The sequence below is a fragment of the Chroicocephalus ridibundus genome, chromosome 19 (assembly GCF_963924245.1).
Source record: "Chroicocephalus ridibundus chromosome 19, bChrRid1.1, whole genome shotgun sequence".
Classification (NCBI taxonomy): domain Eukaryota; kingdom Metazoa; phylum Chordata; class Aves; order Charadriiformes; family Laridae; genus Chroicocephalus; species Chroicocephalus ridibundus.
Window position 1 is genome coordinate 2688713 of NC_086302.1, and position 16418 is coordinate 2705130.

Here is a 16418-nt window from a genome sequence, read left to right on the forward strand (position 1 = left end):
ACGCCAAGGAACATAACCCCGGCCCCCGCCCCCGCCAGCGCGCCTGGCTGCCCGGGATGGGAAACTGCCTTGCAGTGTTTATCCTAACAGTCATTTTATTTTAATGTCAGGGGTTGAAATCCTGTCTCCCTGGTTTTGCTGGGTCCTTTGATCTCCGTTTCCTTTTCTCTTCCAGCTTTTTAGCAACACCCCCAGGTGTGCCTGTGTGCGCCGGGCTGGTGCCTTTGCTCCGGCAGCTGCCCGCGCCGTGCACGTCCTCCGCAAAACCCGCTGGTGACACCCACTTCACCCTCGGAACACCGTTTTCTTGGGGTTCCAGCACTTGGGGGGCGACCCCAGAGCCCAGCTCCCGGCCCCCAACAGGGCAAGACCCCGGTGGGGGCACCCCGGCTGCAGCAGCCTCCCCCCCACCCACTGCAAACCCTCCCGGCGTCACCACTCCTCGGCTGCCACCGCGTCCCATCCCGGCGGGTCGGTCACAGCCCTTGGGGACGGGGTTGCCGGCATGCCTCTGCACAACGGGGTGGCTGCAGGTGACGGGGACGTGTCCCGGCGCGGTGCCGGGGCCCGCGCTGCGCCTGCACCACGTGTCAACCCGGGCAGGTGCCATGCCACCGGTGGGGTCCAGGCGCGGCTTCCCCCCACCGCCATGTCCCCGAACTGGCCACTGCGCCGCTTCTGGGGTTAGCAGGGGGAAAATGTTGTTTGCGCTTCTCTAATATCTGCCTTCTGTTTTGCATTTGCCGTTTCTTCAAAGATAGGGAGCCGCCTCTGCCAAGATTCCTGAGGAGATATCCTCAGCAATGCCGACCACGCTCCCCACCGCACTCAAAGAAAACAAATGTCAGGCCAAGGATTGATATGAAATAGTTTAAAAATGAGAAAAAGCTGCCTTAGAGCTAGGTTTACATTAAAATAAATTTCAGGAGCGGGAGGCTCGGCTGCGTCCCTCCCCGGCGGGCGGGCGGGCGGGCGGCGCGGGGGGACGGGGTGACCTGCCGGGGCGGTGCGGGGGCTCTGCCCACTCCCAATGCTGCCCGCGCCACGGCGGCACGTGGCCCAGCACCGGCGGCTCCCTGCAGCATCGCGGGGGTCACCAGGGCGAGATGCTGCTCCCTGAGCACGGCGGGGTGGCAGGGGGGTCCTGCTCCCCAGTGCTTCCCACCAGCATCAGCGGGGCACCGTGGGCACAGTGACCCTCTACTCTGCAAATCCCCCCCGGGTGGTCGCTAGCCCCCCATGCCACCACCCTCCCTGCCCGGGTCCCATCCCGGGGTCTCCCCGGCGCAGCATCCCGCCAGGGAACGGGACCTGCTGGGCGCGGGGGGGCATCGGGGTGACCTGCGGGGCATCAGGGAGGAGGAGCGGGGGCTACACCCCTCGGCTGGGGGGGTCCCTCAGCTGCCTGGCCCTCGCCGTGCCCCGGGAGGGGACTGGCAAGCCCAGCCTTGGCGCGGGGCTGTCAGGGGCTTGAAGCACGACTTTGCTGCGGTCTCAGTTAACCCAGGGAAGAAAATGAGCAGCGGCTTCTCTCTGGGCGAGGGGGCTCCTGGCAGGACCCTCGTCCCCCGCTGCCGCAGCCTGAACCCTCCCCATCCTGCTGCCCCGAGCGCCCCATCCTGTCCCCATCCTTATCCTCGTCCCCATCCTCATCCCCATCCCGTCCCCCTCCCTTTTCCCCATCCTGTCCCCCTCCTTATTCCCATCCTGTCCCCATTCTTGTCCCCATGCCATCCCTATGCCCATCCCATCCTTATCCCCATCCCATCCCCATCCTGTCCCCCTCCCTTTTCCCCATCCTTATCCTTATCCCTATCCCATCCCCATCCCACCCCCATCCCCTGCTGCCCCCGGGGCCGTGCACCACAGAGAAGTTTTTCTGGCAGGGCAGCAGCAGCGAAGCTGCTTACACATATTCACACCCCGGCGAGGGGCCGGAGCGCACGCTTTTCAGGCAGCACTTTAGTTTATCTTATTTAATTTAATTTATGTGAGCTGATGTGAGATCCCAGCAAGCCCGAGGTGTTCGGTGGAAACTCTGACAAGACGCTCCCCTCAACCGCGCTCCCGCCTCCCGGCCGGCCTGGCCCCGCGCTGACGGCTGGGCTTTCAGATTTTCCTCCGCGCTCTGCGATGACCGTTTCGGCGGGACCGGCGCCACGGTGGGTGCGGAGCCCCCGCAAGGCCACGCTCCCGGGGCTCCGGGTACCGATCCCAAGTGCCACCCCGGCAGCGGGCAGCCCCCACGCCACCCCCCAGCACGTGCCCCTCCGACGGGATGGACGCGGGTTGTGAAAAAGCAGGCTGATTTTTTTCCCAGAATTTTGTTTGGAAAAAATTTGCTCCTCGACGCTGTCACAAGATGTTTCAACATCGCTGAATCAGCTGCTTTGATTTTTCAATTTGAAATTTTTTTTATTTTTTTTTCTTTTTTAGTTTCCACATTTCCTTTGTCTCGGAGCCGAAAGCCTCACAGGGAATTCCAGCGGCACCGCTTTCCTGGGGATTATGCCAAAACCCCCCCATCCCCCCCAAGTCCTGTTGCAGGGGCAGCAGCGAGTGCCATGGGGCAGCTCCGCTCCCCTCGTCCCTCCCGGCTCCTGGGGCTCGGCAGCCAGGAGCCGTGTCCTGGGGGACACGGGGAGCCGCTCGCCGTTCCCACGTGCACCATCTCTATTTGTCATAAACAAAGAGCTTCCAACCTCAAGTAATGCCCATGTGCTGCTACCCGAAGCCACAATCTTATTACCAGGCTCCCAATTTCCAGTGCAATTGAGTGTCTCATTTAATTTGCTTTAAAGGGTTCCAGATCCCCCTCGCCTGCCCCTGGCTGGACCCTGCGCCCACAAACCATGTTCATCTCCCGCTGCTTCTCCTGACGTGGCACGGACCCAGATGGCACCGGGGCAGCCCAGAGGAAAACGGGATGGATTTCGTGTGCCCCAGACCGTCCCAGGGGAAAAAACCGCTTCTCGACCCATGTCGGAGAAAAGGAGCGGTAGGAGCGGCCAGGAGAGTGCCAGGAGTGAGACGGATGGGAAAGGCACGGAGGAGCTGGTGACCTCCGCAGGGTCCGGGACTCAGGAGCCCCAGGGCCAGCCCGGCCTCCCCATGGACACAGGGCACTTGCCCTGGGTGTTGGGGCTACCATCACCCCTTGCCAAGCGCCACTGGGGAGCTGGAGTTCAAGCACCACTGGAAATCAGGGCAGAATATCCAGAACATTTTCTTAGTGGGACTCACTTGTTTCTGTTAGAGATGCCAGCCCTCGGACAGACACGCAGCCAGCGGCGCGCGGGGCCGCCCCCACATCCCCATGTCCCTGCAGTCTCCCAGGGGCACGTTTTGCTGGAGGACAGGACGGAGCCCGCAGAAGGGACGGCACAGGGCCATGTCCCGCGGTCCCATCCCGGGGGCACCAGCGTGCCAAGTCCGGGAATGACTTGGGGGGGAGCGGGGAGGGCTGTGCCAGCCACCACGGCCGGCCGAGCCGGGTGCTGAGCCGAGGCCATGGGACGCACTTCTTACAAAATCTTTTGTTTAGGCTTCAAGCTGGAAAAACATCCAGCTCCTCTTTTCCAGGCAGAGTTTTCCTCCGGGCGGTGTCATGTGGGAACCTCCCTCCGTCCCCGCTCGGGACCCGCTGCCCAAAGAGGGGCTTGTCCTGCGGCGGCACGGTGCTGCGCCCGGCGAGCACCCCCCCTCTGCGTGGGGCACCCCCGTTCTGAGCACAGGCACTGGGAGGCTGCCGTGCTGCTCGGGGGGGGCACTGGTGCCCGTCCCCACACCCGAGGGACCCCAATGCCGATCCCGATTGTCCCCCTGCGCCAGGACCCAGATCTGGGAGCGGACCCGGCCCGGGGCAGCCACTGGCTTGTTGCCGCCTTCTAGGAAACGGCGAGTGCGTGGCAGCCCCGGCTCGGGCCAGCGCTGGGCGTCTGCCCCGCGGGTGCCGCGCTGCCACGCTCGCCTGGCATTTATGAGTCTTCACATGTGGCAATGAAACATGGGGAAAAAATTAAATCGACCCATTCATCCCATTTTTCTAGAGGACAATTATAAAAAAAAAAAAAACAAACCCAAGGAAAAGAGAAAAGAAACCCTTCAGCCTTCAACCCGGGAGCTATTGTGCGGGAGCGGAGCAGGGAACGGCGGCGCTGGCTGGGCTGGGGGCGGCACAGGGACGGCAGCGGGCAGTGCCCCCTGATCCAGCCTGGGGAGGGGTGATGGCCCCCCAGCCACCTCACCGGGCAGGTCCGGGTGCGCCCCAAATCTCGCACCGAGGGGCTGGCGGGACCCTCCCCAGGGACGGGCAGCACCAGCCTCGCTGCTGTGATGGAAATAACCGGAATAAGCAGAGCTGCTCCGCAACTGGGGAAGTGCCGGAGCGATGCGGGGCTCCGGAGGATCCCACCCCATCCCCAGGGCTCCACCAGCCCACGGCACGCCTACGGCACGGCCAGGCTCCCAGGAGCCTTCCTGCACAAGCCCACAGACATTTTCCATCTCATTTACATCAAGAACATTAAAATGCTGTTTTCCGAAGGCACGGCACATTGAAATGCCAGGCCCTGGGTGGAATGTGGCGGGGGCTCAGTGGGAGGACAGCTGTGGCTGCGGCCGGGTGCCAGGAACCCCCTGGCCATGATGGCCCTTGGCACGCTGCAGCCGGTCCCCAGGGGTGGCACCGGGGGCTCCAGGGCCACTGCGGGCTCCGTCCCTCCTGGGGCACCACAGGCAGCACCGTCAGCGTCGCGCAGAGGCGGCCGGTGCGAGGATCCCAGGACAGGGTCCCGCACCCGTGCTTGGCTCCCGGCACCGGGCTCCTTTTGTCGGGAAGTCATGGCCGCCCCCTCCCACGGCCCCCGCTGGGCTCTGCCAGGGCCAGACCGTGACCCCGGCCAGCCGGGCTTCCTCCGCCAGCAGAAAGCAAACGCCGCGCGAGGCCACTGTCCCACGGCCTCTGACCATCCCTGCCCGGGCCAGCCCAGCGCTGCAGTGAAAATCCGGCATGCGGCCAGGCAGCGCTGGGCACGGGAGGCGAAGCCGTAAAGCCAGCGCTTCCTCCTGGCTCTTCTCCATCAACCAGAGCTGGCCAAGGGGCCGTTTTGCCGCAGCCTGTCCATGCGGTGCCTGGTGCACACCGTGCCCCGGGGGTGCTCTGCTCCCCTCGTGGGTCCCTGCCAGCGCTGAACCCCCTTTTCCACGGCACCGTGTGCCTGCTCTGCCGGGGGGGTTTCTACGGGCATCCAGCCCCTGTGGCAAACCCAGCCCCGGGCACGGCTGGTGTCCGCTGCCTGCTCCTGGGGCATCCCTCCTGGCTGGGGGACAGCCAGCCCCAGGGGACACATCCCATGGGGAGGCTGGCGGGAGCAGGGACACATCCCGGCTGGCCAGGGCAGCCCACCCCGGTGCTGCTGGAACGGTGGGTGCCCGCCCGGCTGGAATGGGACACCCTGGGGCTGTTGCGCAAGGGTGGCCGGGATGGGAGTTGGGGAGCAGGGCTCCCCCCACTCCCACCCCCAGCCCCGGGGCTGCCACTGCGAACACCCCGGCCACACGCGCCTTGGCAGGGCTATTTCGGGAGCTTTCAGCACCACCCAGAGAGGTGTCCGATGCTTTTATTTATAAACCCACTGGCTTCTGCCCAGCTCCAGCCGGCTCGCATGCAGGAAAAAACCCATCGGAGCCAAGACAAACAGAGCCAGCAGCATCCCCACACGGTAGGAGGTAGCGCCGAGCGGGCCAAGGATGCTCCGTCTGCACCGCCCGGCCCGGGGCTGCCCGGCGGGATGGTCATGCCCTGGCACCGCGGCCCCGGGGCTGGGCTTCAACAGCACAAGGCTGCTGCTCCGGCTGCGCAGCCACCCTGGGCAGACCCACGTGTGCCGGCGCTGCCGCGGAGCACGTGGGGGGCTGCAGGCAGAACCCCGAGTGATGCCCCCAGCACAGGTCCTGCTGCCCGGTGCCAGGCACCCGCGTGGGCAGCACAGACGTGCCCGTGCTCCCTTGGGGTCTGCTGAGCCATCGCGGGTAACTGCAGAACTGCAGTCACCATGGGACCCCGATGCTGCGGCTGCCCCCCGCTTCCCACTCTGCTCCCCAGGCACTTCACTGGGACAGTCGGCCCTGCTTGCGGTCAGCGAGGGATGCTGGGGGGGCCCGTACCTTAAATACCATCTGAGGCTGGGGCCGGAGCCCTCCTGCCCAAGGGCAGAGGGACGCAAACTCCCACAGATCACGCTGAGCTTGCCGAGCTCAGGTGGCCAGAGCCAAGGATGAGGGTCCAGCCCCATCCAAGGGGGCAAAAGAGCTGCCCACGGATGGGCTCCCCCCTGGGCACTGGCTCCAGCCCCCGGCAGCATGGCAACAATTGGATTATTGTCAGCTTGCCACCGGGGACACGAGTGTGACGGGGAATTCAACAAACCCGGCGCTTTCCGCCTGTCCCTCTGGCTTTCCCAGCCCAGGCTAATCCCCTAAGATGCTCCGTCAGCACAGCCACCGCCCCACAGCCTGCGCGGAGGGACGGCGGCTCCTGGCCCCCCCATCTCCCCTGGGCACCGGCCAGGGGCAAACGCGCTGGGTACCGTGGCCCCAGCGGCTCCCATCGGGCCCAAGGTGGGCGCAGACAAAGGCATCGTGAGCGCCAGCTCCAGCCGCTTCGGGGACTCGGCTAATGGGGTCCATTTGTTGGGTAGTTCTTGGAATAACAAATTGTATCATCCAAAAAAGCAAAACCACAAAAGGGGATCGGCTTGCAGCCCGGCTCACAAAAGCCCCTTGTCTGGAGGCCCCCCGCGCCCCCCAATCTCCCGGAGAAAACTCAATTTAACCAAAATAAACAGCGCGCCCGGCCCCGTGCTCTCACGCTCTCCCCACAAACCGCGAGGCGACACGGCTCAACCCGACACCGCGGCCGGCAAACCGTCACCCGGCTCGCCCCGCGACCGGCGCATCCCCAATGGCCCGCTGGGCTGTGCCGTGCCGCTCCCTGCCGGAGCGCTGCTGCCCTCGCCTTCATCTCTCCAGCAAAAATGTACCGCTCAGAGCCGGACAGTGCCCGGAGGGCTCTGGGCACATCACAGACCCTCCGCCATGGCCCGGGGGCCACCAGCTCCCCCTGCGCTGCCGCAAGCCCCATCTCGGCTCCCCCTCAGCTCAGCAGCAAACACACAGCCCCGGCTCCGGCAGGGCTTGCATGGGAGTAGGGAAGAGCGAGCCATGGACTTGCCGGCAGCGGGATGAAAGATGAGGTTTGACACCTGCTAAACCCGCTAATCCTCCCCTTGTTCGTCGCTATCAGCTCTCCAGCGGGCCTGGAGCCCACCGGCCAGGTGGGAGGCAGAGCTTTCCAGCGAGCGAGCCTCTCCGGGAGCACGGCTGAGCGCGGCAGGGAGCGATCCCAGCCCGGCCGCTGGACCCGCCAAACAGACCCAGCGGCTGTCTCCCGTTTCTAAATCCCGCGGCCACGTCCCACGCCTGCGCTTGCAGCCGGACCCCCGAGGTCTCCCGGGAAGTGCACCCAAGGTCCCAAGCGCCCATTTGCATCCTTGAGGACACGTTGCAGGAGGTTCCCATCTGGGTCCTGGGAGGCTGCACGAGGTGGAAAGGGCTGATGGAGGAGAGTCAAGCCCCTTCCCAGCGGGGCTGCCCTCCAAATTGGCAGGATTTGGGGCTGTTCTTCCAATGGAGATTGGACCCCAGGAGCAAACCCCATCCCATGCCAAGGGCCACCAGCAGCCGGCCCCACAGAAGTCCTGTCGTTGGAAAGGTGTCCCCTGCCATGCCTCCAGCAGCCCAGCAATGCGGCGGACAGAGGTTTGTGTCTCCCACAGCCCAGGTCTTCACACCTTCACGTGCAGGGCAGGAGCGCTGGCTGCCAGCCCCGGTCCAGGAGCTCCGCTCAATCAGGTACCCCCAGCCCCAAAACTCACTTGAATTCTTTGCAACCCATCACCTGAGCAAGCCTGCTCGGGTTTTGGGCCAGCTTTCATCCCTGGACCAGCCGCCACCAGCCCAGGGACTCAAACAGGATTTGTGACGCCTGGTCCCACCCGCCCGGGATGCTGGGCCCCCGCAGCATGCGGGCGCTGGGCTGGCAAACGGCCAGGCTGGCATTCGCCTGCCCTTTGGGCATGAACACGCCTGAACTCCCACATCCCATCCCCCGGGAGCGCAGGATGGGAGAGGGCTGCCGGGGTCCCGCAGACGGCTGCATCCGAGATGGTCGCTCCAGCATCTCCCTTCTTCCCAGCCGGCAGCGAGCCGAGGCCAGCCCAGCTCGGGACCAGGGGCGACCCCACCGTCACGGCTCATCTGCCGCGGGTAATTCGCTGCCTGCCCGGCAGCGCTCTCGCTGCATTCCTGCCCTAAGTACCGCGGATTTGCTGTGCTTTATGAAAAAACGAAAAGAATGTTTTAAATGAAATTAATTCTTACGAACCCAAGATTTCATAAAAGCGCTGCCTGGGCACGGTTTGGCACGGGCCTGCTCTTGTTCGCTCCATTGGCCTTCCCCTGGGGGGAGGAAAATACCGGGCTTGGTATAAAATAATTACAAACTCATTGTATAGCTCTGCTTGTAACTGCTCGGAGGAGCTCTGGGGTCTCGTCCTAGCTCGTAGTTTACATTTGGCAATAACATCACACGTGGTCTTTAAGAAACTGCTACGGGAGAACGCATAATGGAAAAAAAAGCATCGGCGGACGTGCCGAGCAGCATCCATCGGCCAGCAGAGGGGTGACGGGCACCTGAGCATCTCGCACGGGCGCCGTGCCACGTGAGCCGGCGCGGCACAGCACGGTGCGGTGTTTGGCACCGACGCGGTCCGGCTGCGGCGCAGACGTTTCTGTGCGGGCGGCGGGAAGGAGCGAGCGGAGGTTCGGGAGCAGGCACGGCGCCACGGGTGCTCGGGGCGGCCCCGCCAGCTTCCTTTGGCAGCAGGCGGGGGAACTGATGCGACGCTGCCCTGCTCTCCCTTTCATCTTTACTTTAAAAAGCCACTAAATCAAAACCACAAAGACACCCAAGCCCTGGAGCGACTCTCTGCTGTCCCGCCGGCCCCCGCGCCAGGGATGCTCGGCAGGACGCGGCACTCGCTCGTGGCCGGAGCAACTCGCAGCCGCCCTGACCTTGTTCTTTATGTAACGTAAAGCATTAGTTTCATCTGTTCGCAAGGCCACGAGCCGGCAGCCAAGACTCCCAACGTGACCCAGAGGTCCGTGGGCACAAAGTGGTCGCCAGGCTCTGGGACCCTCGTGCCACCGCGGTCAGGGGGACGCCCCAGCCCCAGCTGCCCCCAAGGCGCCTGGGCACGGCCCCGCGTCGCCCGCTTTGTGGTCTGCTCTCGATGCCTGGGCTGCCCACCCCGGGGCTGCGGTCTCTGCCCGCCCGGCTGGGTTTATCAGCCTGACCCCTCCGGGGCCCAAGGGATCTGAAATTAAAGGCAAAGAAAAGACAAAAGTATCGCCGCTGTAATCCAAACCCAGGACCTTCGGGGATCTGCCTGTGGGTTGTGAGCGCCAGACTGGCAATATCAGGAAATATGAAGAAATAGCAATAAAAGTAGGCTTGTTTCTCTCCGCTGGCTGGCTGGCTTACAGGACACTGGAGCAGCTGAGAAATACCTTTCTGCAGTCATTGACAATGCATGTTTGAGGCTGAAAATATGCTTCCCTGGCAAAAGCCCACATCTTTAACCCCAGTGGGCACCAGCGGCTCTCCCCGTGGGTCCGGGAGAGGGGCAGCAGGGCGAGCAGCGGGACCGCGCAGCCGCCCCGGGCACGCAGGCGCCGCAGGGGACGTGGCTCTCGGCTGCTGACACGGAGCCGCCGAACAGCGAGCAGGATGCGAGGGCGATAAGTGGCAAGTGTTGAAATTAAAGCCACGCTGAAAGCAAAGGAGCCGTTGCAGCTCCCCGCCGTGCCAAGCCTCCCGTCGCCTTATCGGTGATTCCCTGAAAAAGATGGCTGTGTTGTCTTGACATTAAATATTCTCCATGCAGCGATCCCCATCTCCTCCATTTCACCGGCAGCACCCCAGTGCTCCAGCCCCGACGCACACCCTGGATTCACACTCTCGCCCCTCGGAGCCGAGCCTGGAGCAAAGCCAAAGTCTCCAAAGAAAAAAATGCAGCCCAGAGCTTCCAAGTTTCGTGGTAAAACCACATGATTTTGATGGGAAGCCATAAATCAGTCCCAGGCTCTCTCGGCCTCCGGTAACTTCTTAAAACAAACCTGGGCTGAATTTTAGGACTTGTAATGAAATCTGAAAGCAGGTGAATTGGCCGCAGGCTTTAAGCACGGCTGCAAGGGCTGCGCACAGAGCGGACTCGGCTGCTCCGGACAGCCCCCATCCTTGGCTCAGCTCCTGCTTAAAGATGGGGCGCAACCAAGGCACCTTCCATCTTCTGCGGGCGTCAGGTTTATGTCTCTGCCCAAGAAACCCCCTCCCAGCGCATCGGGCCGGACCCAGCTGCCCTGCCCTGCCCGCAACCTGGGCACGGGGGATTTTGCAGCGAAAGGGGTAAATCCTCGCGTGGCTGCGGGGATCGGGGCAGCTACACGAGGTGGTCCGGCCGCGGGGTCTTGGGTTTTGGTACCAAACAAAGAGAAGGCTCTCATTTGGCTAATGTGCCTCCGAAGAAAGGCTGTATCCTTGTTTGCTCCCACTGCCTCATTGTCTGCAGATAAAGACAGGGGATAGATCTCATCCGATACCAGCAATATCATCTCATCCATCTGGACGGGGCTCTTTACAAGACCCTGCTTTAGAATTTAGATCCCTGGGAACTTGGAAGGCAGCAGTGAAACAAAACCCTCGGCAAGAACAATAAAGAGGCTCTCGGCGACGGGCAGAGGGATCCGCAGGGCAGGCACAGGCAGCGCTGCGAGGTCCCAGGGCTCCGGCATTGCTGGGCCGCGGGGGTTTGCAGCAGGTTTGCAGAATTCTGCTGGTTTTGGGGGATTCCTGGGGCCGCGTCCTGCCCGGGGCAGGCAGAGCTTGTGCTGGGAGTGCTGCACTGCCGTGCAAGAAATAGGGACTCGTTTTTTTGGTGCAAAATATCCAAGCTGGGAAAGCCCTCGCCCCCACCTGTCTGCATCCACAGCAGGTGGACACGGAGACCATCGTCTTCCTCCCTGTCTGCTTCTTGCCAAGCCCTGTCCTGGAGAGCGGCGCCTGGAAGAGCCTCTGAGGACAACCATCTCCAGATGGGCCAGAGGGACGGGCTCGGCCCCAGGGAAGGTCTCGGAGACGAGACCCGGCTGCTCTGCAGATTTTGGCTGCAGTTTCTGCCTGTGATCTGCAGCTTTGCTCCATGAACTCGGCTGACACCGGGGCTGGGGGCCACAGCAGCACTCTGCGGTGAAGGGGCTGCGGGTACAGCAGAAACCCTCACGTCGCCGCCTTCGGCTCCTTTTTTCTCCCACCTTATTTTTGATAGCACCCACCTCATTTTTGATAGCACCCACCTCCCACCCTCAGCACCCTGGAGCTCTGCAGGGAGGCATCAGCCAGTGGGAGCCGTGGGGTCCCTGGTGGGATGCTCCTGCCAGGACACGGGCGTACGGGGCAGAAGGTGGCCCTGGAGAAGGGTCCGGCTCCTGCAGCTGCTTGGGAGCAGCTGAGCGATGCTGCGGCTGAGCCAGGCTCTGCAGAGCAAACCCCCGACCCCGTGCAGATGTTTCCTTCGTGCGCCACCGTCCAGCCGGGAGAACCCTTCCCGGCGGGATCGGATCGCATCGCATCCCAAGGCTTTGAAGTTCGCAGGCGACGCGCAGGGTTACGCAGCCAGAGCAGCCAGCCCTGGGGAAGAGGCCAGGGATGTGACTCAGGAACGGCTCCGGTGAAAGGGGAAAAGGAAAAGTGGTTTATTATGTCTGTGCCGGCATCCAAGTCTCCACACAGGGGAAGCGACGTGCGGCTGAGCCCTAACCGGGAAGGGAGAGCCGGGGGGAGCCAGTGGCGTGGGGCATCACCCCTGGCATCGCCTGCCCCCCCCGAGAGCTCTGCTCCCGCAGGATTGCTGCAGGACACGGCCAGGTTTCCAGCAGCGCCCAGCCCCTCTCCCCGAAATGTCCAGCACAGGGAACCCCTGGGCATGAAAAAGAGTGGGCAGGAGTCAATGCCCCCCTCCACCTTTGTTACGGCAGTTAATTAGCCTCTCTAATTAGTGGTGACTGAGCACATGGGGAAGTGGGGTTGCTCAGAGCCCAGTGCCTGCCCAACAGAGCCGAGGGCCTGCACCCCCTCCCACCGGGAAGGGACTGGGAGGGAGGAACTGGGGGAAGACAAATGCAATTTGATGTCTTTTTATCCCTCCCCCTCCTCAACTATTAGGTTTTATTGTCACAGACATTTTCTCTAGCACAGGGGAATGGAAACTCTGCTCCTTCCCGGGCTGCGGACAAGCTGAAATAGGAGAGAATGACAGAGGGAGTGTGTGAGGACGGGAAGGGACCAGCCCCACACGCCCTCCCCGCCAGGGTTAATGCCTTTTGCAGGTGCCGTTGCCCAAATCCCCTCGATCTGCCGTTTCCCCGGCTCACGAGGAGCCTGGCTGCCGCTTGGGCGTGGGACCCGGGGCCCACGGAGGCGGTTTTGTCACTCACATCACAGATCCCAAGAGCAGACAGAACATTAAAACCAGGCGTTTTTATCTCAACCTTCACAGGAAAGGCTGCGCCGCCCGCCAGCAGCCAAGCGCTCCGATGCACCACGCAGCTCCTGCGTCCCGTGATGGATCAGCTCCGAAAACAACACCCTGCTAATCTTTCTCCCCGGCAGCCATAAAACTGTCTTCCCGGTTCCTTCGGAGAGGATTTACAGCGGCTCAAAGCATCCCAGAACGGCCAGAGCCCCCCGCGGGTGCTGGCCCCGCACCTGGGGCTCATCCTGGCAGCGGGGCGATGCCCCCGCGCCCCTCGGTCCCCAGCCACTCGACTTCCCCCCAGACTAACACTCCCCAACGGGGACTTGGCAGCCCCCCCCCCAAGCAAGTCAGTGCCCCCAGGGTCCCGGCTGAGGTCCCAGCCCGGCTGTCCTGGGGAACACCCCACAAAAAGCCCAGGAGGGGAAGGGGTTCCTTGGCGCGGCACCGGAGCAGCCGACGGAGGGGCACACGCTTGCGCTGGGCACGTGAGGTTTTCCTGCAGCTCCTGCGAGGCCGGGATGCTGGCACGGCCCGGCCCCCGGCTGGGCTGGCTCCCGGCCCCCACGATGGGGGGCAGACGGGGCCGGGCTCTGCCCCGGCGGGGACAGCCTGTAGCTGTGGTCACAGCGTCGGTGACCGCCCCACGAGAGGTGAAACGCGAGGGGCAACATCTCACCCAGCCACAGCATCACCGAGACACGGCCGCTTTCCAGCCCCGGGGGCTTTCTGGGTGTGTGACCCACGGGGGTCCAAACTCCTGGGGACTGGGGGCTGCCCTGCGACCCCCGGGCACAGCCCATGCCGAGCACCTCCTGAGGCCGAGAAAACACCGAGAAACGCTTACAGCGCCGGGCAGCGGGAGTGAGAGGGCTGCCCCCGCGCTCCCCCCGCACTGTATCCAAGTGGGAAACCAAAAACCCGACGCAAGGCGAGCTGTGCTGAGGCCCTGCCAAGAGCCACGGACAGAAATATCCTTGATTTCACCAAGGTGTGAATAACTTTTGACACTTCTAGGGCTTATTGCCTTAAAAAAAATCCCCCAGCAGTCCCCATTCACACTCCGCAGGACTGTGTTTCATATGAATGGAATATATGAATCACTGTAAAGAATTTAAATGCTTCCCTGTACAAAGAAAAGCTCCTTCCCCGCCTCTGCTATTGCGGCCGGGCTCCGCGCAGCCTAAAACAAAGGCATGGCAGGGGACGGGGACGGGGACAAATCCCCATCACCAAACCGCTGCTTCTGCAGGGCAGCTCGGCGGCCAAGGGCAGACACGGCTTTCGGTTCGAGCCAGGCAGCTGGGCAGAGCTGGCCGCCCTCCACCTCCCGCTGCCACCCGTAACCAACGCCCCTGGCCACGGCTCTCGTGTTTTCCGAAATCCCGATGAGCTCCTGACAGCGCCCGGGTTCACGTCTCCCTGTGCCTTTCACGTTTCGGCTCAGCTCCCACCCCTAAACCCCACTTTTCAGCTTGGAACAAGCAAATAAAGGAAATCGCTTTACTCCCATTCCTCTGCCCAAACACGCCAGGGCAATCCACTGCCCCGCTGTCAGGGGCGGGGGATCGGGTCAGACCTGGCTGATGGGAAGCGGGCGATTCTTCCTGCAAGAATCTCTCCTGGTTTTCTTTAGCAGTTTGGTTTTTGCTGCTTCTTTTCCCCTTGGGCAATAGGGCGAGGAGGAAAAACGCAACTGGAAGCCTGGCGCAGCCTGGCTGGGTTTCCAGCTGTGATGTTTGCCCTGGCATCGCTGCTTCGGCGCGGTGCACGCGGTCGCGTCCGCAGCCCCGGCAGGGCGAGGGAAGCCAGGACGGGGCTCCAGGCACCCGGGTTGTGTTCAGTCCCTCAAAGAGCAGAGGCAGAAATGCCAAGCGCGGCCAGGGACGGCCCCGGGAGCCCCCATCTCCCACTGCCCACCATGGTGCTGCCCCTGCCCGTGGGGGCTCGCAGCCGCCAGCCCCGCCACCAGCTCGGTGTCCTAAATTCGTCAGATCCGGCTCTGAAAGGAGCAGCTTTGTTTCCCAGTGTCCCTCACAGACGGATCAAAACTGCATTTTTACAGAAGCAATAAAAATCCCAGGAATTCACCGGCCTTATGATTTATTAAACATGTTCCTTATAGCAAAGCTGCCCATAGATGAGAAAATATCTCCGGTAGGTTATTGCCTCGCCTGGGGCTACTGTACAGGGGGGATCTTCCGTGGCTTATTGGGAATGTTCAAAGCCAGGGAACCTGGTAGATCAGGAGCCAATTAACAGCAACGCTCTTAAAAAAAAAACCCAAATAAAATAAGCACCTTGTATTTCCCAAGGTGTTTGTGGAAGGAGCCACGGCGACCTGCCCCGATCCTGCAGGTACCCGGGAACCGTCGGGCACAGATGTTTGCAGCTGCCGGAGGGGACAACCTCCCGACGGGGCCAGGGCATCGAGCCGTGCCGACGTGCCAGCAGCGGCCACCCCAAAGGTCACGGCACTTTCCCCAAAACACTTTTGTTCTCAGAAACATATTTTGTAACAGCAGACAGAAAGGTCGCAACGTTCGGATATGGCTTGCTCTGCCTGGGTCCCGAACACGGTGAAGCCTCTGGCTATGATTCATTGGGAACAGCACCCGATTAAAGTGGGTCAGGGGAAAAAGAAGGGATGAGGAAAGGGAAAAAGAAATAAAGAAAAGCATGCAGGCGAGGAGCTCGCCTGGAAAGAGCCGTTTGGAAGCGCCCCTGCAATATTCCCCTCTGCATGGGGAAAAGTAATCAGAATTACAGGGACTCGTGACTGAGAAATTCAAGCGATTTTCTCCCGTCCGCGCCCGGCGCGACTCGCGGGGGACCCAGGTGAGCGGGGGGCAGCGGGGATGGAGCCCGGGAGCGGGGATGGAGCCGGGGGAGCGGGGAGGGAGCCCGGGAGCGGCGGAGCCCGGGAGCGGCGGAGCCCTTACCTCTGCGGAGCGCGGCTGGGGCGGGCAGGGGCTGGCGGGGAGCGGGCGAGAGGGGCCGGGCCGGGCCGGGCCGGGCCGGGCACCCCCGCCGCGGGGCGGAGCGGGCCGGTGCGGGGCGGAGCGGAGGCCCGCGGGGCGGTGCGGAGCGGAGCCCAGCCGGGAGGTGCGGGGGGATGCGGAGCGGAGTGGGCAGCGCTGCCGGGCCGGGCCGGGCTGGGCTGGGCTGAGCTGCTGCGATTTCTTCCTTTTCCCTCTTTTTTTTCCTTTTTCTTTTTTTTTTTTTTTCTTTTTTTCCCCCCTTCCTGCCCCCTCCGCGGAGGTCGCAGCGCGGCAGCGCTTCTCCGTGCCTCTGGGGCATGGGGGAGACTGCGCGAAAAATAAATCAATAAAAGTGCAGCGCACACACACACACCCCCCCCGACCTCCGGCACGCCGGCGGGGTGGGAGCAGAGGGCTCTCTCCTCTTCCTCGCCAGCCCAGGGGGTGGCCGTGGGGGCCCATGGGCACAGCACGCACCCCTGCACCCGCTCTGCCCTCGCCTGGTGCAGGGATGCCCAATGCCCTGGGGATGCTGATGCCAGCAATAGCGGCCACAGTGGTGGGGAAAGACCCCCCCTTTGACTGCAAAGCCCCCAGGGACCCTGCCTGCCCCTGGGCTGGGTGCTGCCTGCCGCCGGCACTGCCCTGGGGTGAGGCAGGTTGGGGTGCAACCCTCTTTTCCCTTCTTGGCAGCCCAGGGCTGGAGCAGCTTGCTCCCACGCTCCCTCAGACCCACCGCCCATTCCCTGTGTGGGCACAGGGTCGGTCCGAGCAGGAGGTGCTC

At 63.1% G+C, this 16418-nt stretch overlaps 1 protein-coding gene across 1 annotated transcript in view; it reads right to left on the reverse strand.

Moving 5' to 3' along the window:
• COL8A2 (collagen type VIII alpha 2 chain) overlaps positions 1–15643 on the reverse strand; it is a 34657-nt gene extending 19014 nt beyond the window's left edge. Inside the window, exon 1 of the mRNA XM_063355799.1 lies at positions 15596–15643. The gene's annotated coding sequence lies outside the window, so the exon portion shown is untranslated. The remainder of the gene's footprint in view (positions 1–15595) is intronic.
• Positions 15644–16418: the final 775 nt, after the last annotated feature.